The sequence below is a fragment of the Suncus etruscus genome, chromosome X, assembly GCF_024139225.1.
Source record: "Suncus etruscus isolate mSunEtr1 chromosome X, mSunEtr1.pri.cur, whole genome shotgun sequence".
Taxonomy (NCBI): Eukaryota; Metazoa; Chordata; class Mammalia; order Eulipotyphla; family Soricidae; genus Suncus; species Suncus etruscus.
In genome coordinates this window covers 43,104,565-43,113,562 of record NC_064868.1, presented here as the reverse complement: position 1 = coordinate 43,113,562, position 8,998 = coordinate 43,104,565, and positions in this window count along the sequence as shown.

The following is an 8,998-nucleotide window of genomic DNA, read 5'->3' as shown; positions in this document are numbered from 1 at the left end:
GCAGTGGCGCTATCTGTTGCTCTAAGCTTATATAATGCCTTGCCTTCACCCCAGTGCTCTCAGTCTTGCCTCAAGAAATGTTTCCTTCTTGCTTCTGCTTTAACTTAGCACATGAATCCCCTCTCCTGCCCTTCCTCTATCCACTGGTACCTAGATACCAGCAAGGCACAACCTTTGCTGCTGGGGGCTTCAGGGTCATGTGGTGCTGGGGATCAAACCTGGGTTCTCGCACATGTACTTTGACTCCTGAGCTAACTCTCCTGCTCTGTTCCCCACTGCTGGGTCAGATCTTATTTCCAGATGCCAAATCTCTTGAACCATGTCCAAGAAACTCTGACCTGGAATCCTCTGGGCAGCAGCTGCGGGGCTTCAGCTCAAAGCTCTGCAACCAGTTTTATACTTTTTCATGAGAGTTTCATCATTCTTTTTTTTTTTTTTTGGTTTTTGGGCCACACCCAGTGACGCTCAGGGGTTACTCCTGGCTATGCACTCAGAAATCGCCCCTGGCTTGGGGGGACCATATGGGACACCGGGGGATCGAACCGTGGTCCATCCTACACTAGCACTTGCAAGGCAGACACCTTACCTCTAGCGCCACCTTCCCAGCCCCGTAAGGAAGGAGCGCACTCCTTAGAGCAAGTGGTGTCTCAAAAGAACCTCTTAGACCATCATTCTTTATAGATGTGAATGCATGTGAATGTGTATGCATGTACAAATATATATATTTCTAAATTGTAATAAGTATTATGTATAGATGTTCATAGTTAATATATATCCAAATACACATAACTTTTCTTTTTCCATTTTGGGAGAGGGTTTGCCCCATACCTCAGGGGTTAGTCCTGGCTCTGCACTCAGGAATTACTTCTGTCAGGGTTCAGGAATGCTATGGAATCAAATCTGAGTCTGGTATGTGCAAAGCAAACACCCTTCATGCTGCATTATTGCTCTGGCCCTTACACTTAACTTATTTGGGGGGTGTGCATACCCAGTAGTGCTCATGAGCTATTCCTGACTTGAGACTTGAGGTTTACTCCTGGTGTTGCTCAGAGGGCTATATGGTGTCAGGGATTGAACCTGGGCATCCTATATGCAAAGCCCGTGTTCAACCCATCTCTGGCCTATTTCTTTTTGTTTGTTTGTTTGTTTGTTTGTTTGGGGAGCACACCATGGTTATCTTGGCTCTGCACTCAAGAGAAACACATAGGGTGTCAGGAATCAAACCCAGGTCAACATGCTTCAACCCTAAGAGGGACATTTTGCTCTCCTATATGCTAAGGCTAACTACCTCTTGCAATTTTTTTTCTTTTCTGTGTTTTCCCCTATAAAATTTAGTATCAACTTGTTTAGCTCCATAAAAATACTTTACTTTTTAGGGGCATCTCATGCAATTTGCAAGTTAGGAAGAAGTGACATTTTGTTAATGTGAAATAGTAGCTACTTTCCACCAAAAAGCCCCATTGACGTTTGACTCTCAGTGTATTGGGATGTGACCTGATTTGGAAATAGCATCTCTACAGATATCATCAGTTAAGATAATGTGAGCCCTTACTCCAATGCCAGTTCTTGGGAGAAGAAACACTGTAGCCTGCTCCCATGATCAAGAGTCCATTCTTCCACTATCCAGAGCACGCTGACACAGACATGTTTTTCCACTTAAAAAAAGTTTTCTCATTTGTGAAGTAGATATTTTTATGTCCTTTAGTATTTCAAAATGAAAACTCATTTTCTCTATACATGATTTTTAAAAGGGCAGCCAGATTAGATGTAAAATTCTTGGCTTCTCTTTCCTTTGGATTTCTTGAAACAGCACTTCCTTTCCAGCATAGCAGGCAAATCTTATTCGTGGAGCTTGACCTTTCACCTGGAATCCCTTAAAAGCTCTCTTTAAAGTCTACAATTTGTGGGTCAGAGCAATAGTACAGCATGTAGAGTGTTTGCCTTGCATGTGGCTGACCCAGGTTTGATCCCTGGCGTCCCATATGTTCCCCAAAGCAGTGTTGGGTATGATCCTCCAGAATAAAGTCTAGAACTTGGGTCACGGAGACAGCTCAACAGGCTGTCAGCTTTGCTGCAGAAGACGATTTTTTTTTGATTTTTGGGTCACACCTGGCAGTGCTCAGGGGTTACTCCTGGCTCTATGCTCAGAAATCACTCCTGGCAGGCTCAGGGGACCATATGGGATGCTGGGATTTAAACCACCCAACCTCCATGCTATCTCTCCGGCCCCAGGAGACGATGGTTTGATCCCTGGCACTGAATGGTCCCCTGAGCATCACCAGTAATGACACTTGAGTACAAAATAAGGAATAGAAAGGTTCTCAACACTGCTAAATGTATCCCAAAATAATTTGGGGGGGGGGGCCTCACCTGGAATTGCTCAGGAATTACTCCTGATGGTGTTCAGGGGACTATATGGAATGAAAGGGATCAAATCTGGGTTAGCCGTGTGCAAAGCAAACATTCTACCCACTGTATTGGCTCTCTGGCCCTCTATTCTAGTTTTTTTTTTTTGCTTCATTGTTGGCTTTGTTTTTTGTTCTTGGGCCAAACCCAGCAGTGTTCCAGGACCGCTCAGTGTTCAGGGGTTGCTCCCAGCAATATTTGGGGTACCTTGCAATACGAAGGATTGAATCTGAGTCTCTTGCATTCAAAGCCTGTGCTCAGTCTGCTGAACTATCATTCTGGCACTCAGGGTTGGCTTTTTTTGGGGGGGGGGGACTTTTCATCAGTTTTTCATATTGTTCTTGACATAGGGCCACAACCAGCAGTTCTGAGGTCTTACCCCTGACTTTGAGCTCAGGGATCATTCTTGGTTGCGCTAGGGGGACTATATGGGTGCTAGGGATCAAACTCGGGTCAGCATCATGCAAGGCAAGTAAGTGCCTTACCCGCTGTGTTATCTATTTTCTTCTTAAAGGTTTTGTTTCTTTGTTTCTGGGTCACACCCCGCAGTGCTCAGGGGTTACTCCTGACTTTGTGCTCAGAAATCGCTCCTGGCAGGCTCGGGGGATCACATGGGATGCTGGGATTTGAACCACCGTCCGTCCTGGGTTGGCTGTGTGCAAGGCAAATGTCCTACTGCTATGCTATCTCTCCATTCCCCCAAGATATGTTTTTTCTTATACCTGGTGACACTCAGAGGTTACTCTTGGCTCTGCGATGAGAAATTGCTCTGGGCAGGCTTGAGGGACCATATGGGATGCCAGGGTTCAAACCTAGGTTTGTCCTGGGTCTGCCACATGCAAGGCAAATGTCCTACCACTGTGCTATCACTCCAACCCCATGGTTTGAATTTTTATTTTATTTTTTTGGCTTGGGGGCCATGCCCAAAGGCACTCAGGAACTACTCATGGTCCTGTATTCAAATCATTACTGGCAGGCTCAGGGGACCATATGGGATGCCAAGGATTGAACCCGGGTTGGCCGGGTGCAAGGTAAAGCTCTACCAGCTGTACTATCGCCCCAGTCCCTGGTTTTAATTTTTAAATGCGAATCTGTGTGGACCAATATGTTTTCTTTCCTTTTTTAAATATAGGTCCTGTTATTTTACCAGTATGTTTTCTAAAAGGCCATGAAAAGGACTTGTTCTGAAAATGAAGATTCCAAATGACAAAATAAATACACACAACACACACTCAATTATGTTATTATGTTTAACTGATTGCATTTTATTTTGGAGGGTCAATCCCAGCAGTGCTTAAGGAACCATGTGGTACTAGGGATCAAACCCAGAGGCTCCTGAGCACAAAGCCAGTGAGCTGCCCACCCTCTGAGTGTCTCTCCAGCCCCACAGACTCCTTCCTTCTGTCCTTCCCATATTTTAGGCCTCATTCAGGGGTGTACAGAGCTTAACTCTTGACTCTCTGCTCAGAGATAACTTCTATTTTATTTATTTACCCATCATTCTATTTATTTGTTTGTTTTGTTTTGGGACCACACCCGGAGGTGCTTAGGGGTTACTTCTGACTTTGTGCTCAGAAATCACTCCTGGCAGACTCGGGGACCATATGGGATGCCAAAGATTGAACCCAGGTTGACCGCGTGCAAGGCAAACACCCTACCTCTGTACTATTGCTCCAACCCCAGGGATAACTTCTAGTGAGGATTGGGGGGCATAGGTAGTGCTAGGTCTTAAACCTGGGTTGGCTGCTTGCAAGGTTAAGCTCTTTCTCTGCTGTCCTATATCTGTAATCTTGATAGTTAATGTTTAGAATATGAATGAGCTCAGTTACTAACTTGTCTCATTGAATGAGTTTGGATTGTTAACAATGCTACATGGAGATTATAGCAAGTGTTTGTTTTTATTTACTTTTTGTTTTGGGGGCACACCCAGAAATGCTCAGGAATTGCTCGTGGCTGTACTTGGGGCACCATGAGGATACCAGAGAATTGAACCTGAGTCAGTGTCATGCAAGGCCAACATTTTACCTGCTGGGTTCAGAAAATCTAGTCTCACAGAGCTATGTTCACAGACACACACAGAGTAGTTAGTTTTGGGGGACACACTTGGCTGTGCTCAGGGCTTATTCCTGACTCTATGCTCAGGTTTCACTCCTGGCAGGCTCTGGGGACCATATGTTGGTGTTGGGGATTGAAACCTGGTTGACCACATGCAAGGCAGGCATCCTACCCACTGTGCTATCACTCTGATACAGAAGAGAAATATTTTTTAATTTTTTTTTGTTTTGGGGCCACACCTTCTGATGCTCGAAGTTTATTCCTTCCTCTGTACTCAGGAATTACTCCTATTGGTGCTGAGCATGCCATAGGTGGTTCCATGTAAAAGGCAAGTGCCCTACCCACTTAACTATCTCTCTGGCCCTAGAAGATATTTTTTGGGGGTCACACCTGGCTTTTGCTCAGGGGTTACTCTGGGCTCTGAGCTCCGAAATCGCCCCTGGCAGGTACAGGGAACCATATGGGATGCCAGGATTCGAACCACCGTCCTGCATGGAAGGCAAATGCCTTACCTCCATGCTATCTCTCCGGCCCCCCTAGAAGATATTTTAAAGTGATCTAGTAAACACAATGTATTCATGTTTTTTTGGGGTGGAGGCCACACCCAGCAGTGCTCAGAGTGCTCCTGGCTCTGCATTCAGGAATTACTCCTGGCAGTCTTGGGGGACCATATAGGTTGTCAGGGATCAAACCCAGGTGCCTCATGCAAGACAAACGCCCTACCTACTGTACTATTGCTCCAGCCCTTCAAGGCATTCATTTTTAATTTCAACCTTCCTCAAAGGCAATGATTTATTTATCCCTCATATGTCTAAATCTCATATAGTATATATATATGTATACATATTATACATATATATGTTTTTGAGTAATGCTCATCAGTGCTCAGGGCTTTCTCCTACTGCTGCATTCAGGGATTATTCCTAGTGGATTCAGGGGACCATATGGGATGCTGGAGATTAAACCTAGGTCAGCCATGTGCAAAGCAAGTGTCCTACCCACTGTACCATCACTCTGGCCCCAAATAGTTTGTGTGTGTGTGTGTGTGCTTACAGATGAAGTTTATTTTTTTGCAGATAAGGGTGGTTTTTTTTGCAGATGAAGCCCACAGTTCCAGTCACTTTGATATAAAAGTTGAGTTAAATAAATTCTGAGTTTTGTATACTTCTGGGTAACAGTTGGTCAACCTAAAAATATCCCCCGCTGTGCCGTAGTTCTGCAGTGTCTGTCTGAGGCGGATGCAGCCTGCTTGAGCCTGGACTGACTCACCCCGAAGGCTCAACAACAGCCACACAGGCTTGGTTAGATGTGCCTAATGAGCATGTGTCTGGCTCTCCCAGAATGTCAGACTGCTATAAAAATGTCCATACTGATCTCAATTTTTGTACATCTCCCATTACACACTGGGAACAGCCCACAGGCCAGCACTGTGCCAGGGACCACTTTCAGCAGCCTACTGGTCTGTTGGTGAGAGACTGCAAGATCCTTTCCTTCCTCAGCATTAGCTGGAGCTAAAGGAACACCATTGACAAAAAAGGTCACAAAGTCCAACTCAAATCTTGTTATTTTTGGAAGCCATCAACATATCTATCCTGAATTCCTTCTTCATTTGGTTTTGTTGGGATCTCCAAACCAGTACCACCTTATCTTGCATTGCTCTAGTCCATTCTAGCTCATCTTTCTCCCCATCATTTTTTGGGCAGGATGGAATTTGTGCCACATGGGCAATGTTCAGGGATAACTCCTGACTCTGCACTCAGGAATTACACCTGGCAGTGCTTGAGGTTCCACATGGGATGTCAGGGATCAATCCTGGGTTGACCATGCACAAGCAAGAGCCTTAGCACTGTATTATGGTTCTAGCCCCACAACACATAGTTTTACAAGTCAGCAGGTATTCAAAACATGTTATAGACATGTCACAAAAAAAACAGGAGCCAACAGGGTTATCAATGGCCAAATCTGAACAAAAATACATTTGAATAATGGATTGTCGCAAGATTAAAATATCCATGAGTTCATGCAGAAATAATAGTGGAATAAACTAATGAGGGGTGAGAGCTTTTCTTTATAGGATTCTAATTAATATAAAGAACAATGGAAATAAAAGACTATCATCTGACAATGATCACATTACTATTTCAGGCAAGAATCATCAATGGATACTAAAATTAATTGGATGAATGTGAGATGAAAATTGGGATAGTTATAAAGTATCTAAGGAAAAAAAGTAACTGGATAGAGAATAAATGTGTCAGATAACCCCTAACTAGAATTAAGATTTCCAAAAGTGGAGCCCGAGTCATAGCACAGTGGTAGGGCATTTGCTTGCATTCGGCCGATTCGGGACAGACCAGGGTTCGATTCCAGGCATCCCATATGGTCCCTGAGCCTGCCAGGAGTGATCCCTGAGCGCTGCTGGGTGTCGCCCCCCCAAAAAAAAAACAAGAAAAAAAAGACTACCAAAGTGAGACATATTGGGACCAGAGAAACTGATACTAGTGGGCGAGGTACTTGCCTTACATATGGCCAACCAGGCTTCAATCCCCAATACATCATGCCCCACATCAAAAGACTGCCTGAAGTGACTCATTAGTGCAGAGCCAGGAGTTAGCCCTAAGCGCTGCCAGGTGTGGTATCAAAGCCAGATGTCTTAAGATTACCAAGATGACGGAACTGGAGAGGTGGCGATAGAGGTAGCGCCTTGCAAGCGCTAGCCAAGGAAGGACCGCGGTTCAATCCAGGGGCGATTTCTGAGCGCTTAGCCAGGAGTAACCCCTGAGCATCAAACGGGTGTGGCCAAAAAAAAAAAAGATTACCAAGATGAAATCCAGCTGTCTTCTGATAGGGATGTGTAACAGGGACAGGCCTTTCTGTGGTCTTCTTTCCCCAAAATGTGTAACTGACTTTCACCAGGAGCCTTTATCAAACAAATCCCAATTAGGGACAATACATAGAAGATATAAGGAGGGACCAGAGCGGTGGCACAAGCGATAGGGCTTTTGCCTTGCACATGCTAGCCGAGGACACACTGCAGTTCCATCCCCCAGGCATCCCATATGATCCCCCAAGCCAGGAGTGATTTCTTTTTTTTTTTTTTTTTTTGTGGTTTTTGGGTCACACCCGGCAGTGCTCAGGGGTTTTTCCTGGCTCCGTGCTCAGAAATTGCTCCTGGCATGCACGGGGGACCATATGGGATGCCGGGATTCGAACCGATGACCTTCTGCATGAAAGGTAAATGCCTTACCTCCATGCTATCTCTCCGGCCCCCAGGAGTGATTTCTGAGCGCATAGCCAGGAATAACCCCTGAGCATCACCGGGTGTGGTTCAAAAACCAAAAATAAAAAAAAGATATAAGGAACAGTGCCTACTGAATGCCAATCTTCATAAACTTGGAATAATACCACCCCCCAATATATTAAAACTGATCCAGGGTGAGAGAGAGAGCACAAGGAATAAGGCACTTGCTTTGTCTATACTAACCCTGGATCAGTGCACAGCACCATGTATGCTTCCCCTGACCACCACCAAAGGCCACTCCTGGGCACACCACTGGGTATGGCCCCTCCTCCTCCTCTAAGCAAACCACCCCCCAACTCTGAAATTGAAGGATTTGTCCAAGAATATTCAGCTGGTAAGCACCTCACAGTGAAGTGAATCCATCTGGCTTTTTCTAGGCATTTTAATCACAATACTTCTATCTCTGTAGGGCCTTCTCTCCCAAGAAATGATGGCCTAGAAAATAATTCTGTCACGAAAAGCTAGATAGAGGCAACTTTACCTCACACAGTGGAAGACAATGTTACTGCATGACCCAAAAGATCTGACATTGACTCACTTCCCTAATCCCTTACGAATTGATCCTCCATTAAAAAGTAGGGGCTAGTTCAAAGCCACAGCACAGCGGGTTGGGCATTTGTTTTTGCAAGCCCACCCAGGTTCAATCCCTAGCACCACACGTGGTTCTTCAAGGCTCATCAGAAGTGATCCCTGAGCAGTCAGGAGTAAGCCCTAAGCACCTCCAGGTGTAACTCCAAAACCAAAATAATAAAGACTATTTTTCATCAAAAAAGAAAAATCAAAGTATAATTTTATATTGTTATTGCTAGTAATAATGAGCTTGTTCTAAGTATCGACCCTGGGTAGAATCTCAGATATTTCACAAACCTGAACTATCCCAGCAATGACATAGAAAGTAATTGAGCTCTATCCCTCAATGTCGGTGAACTAGCCTGCCACAAGGCTAGCTTTTCTGCCTCTCATGCAAATCTCGACATTGTGATTTATGTTCCTGAACAAATTAGACTTCATTTAAGAGCAAATCATGAGCAACAGGTATAATAATCTTGGCAGAACATTTATTTTAATTAATTGCTTTCTGGCTAACACAGCTAGAAGGGGACTGATGCCATTTACCCTATAAGGATTAGTGCTGTCATGTAATTAACTTTTTCCCTTCCCCTAGAAGTTAAAAGTCTCATCAGTTTTAAATTACAAAGACACTGGTTTATTTCGTATTTAATCATAACAATCTAA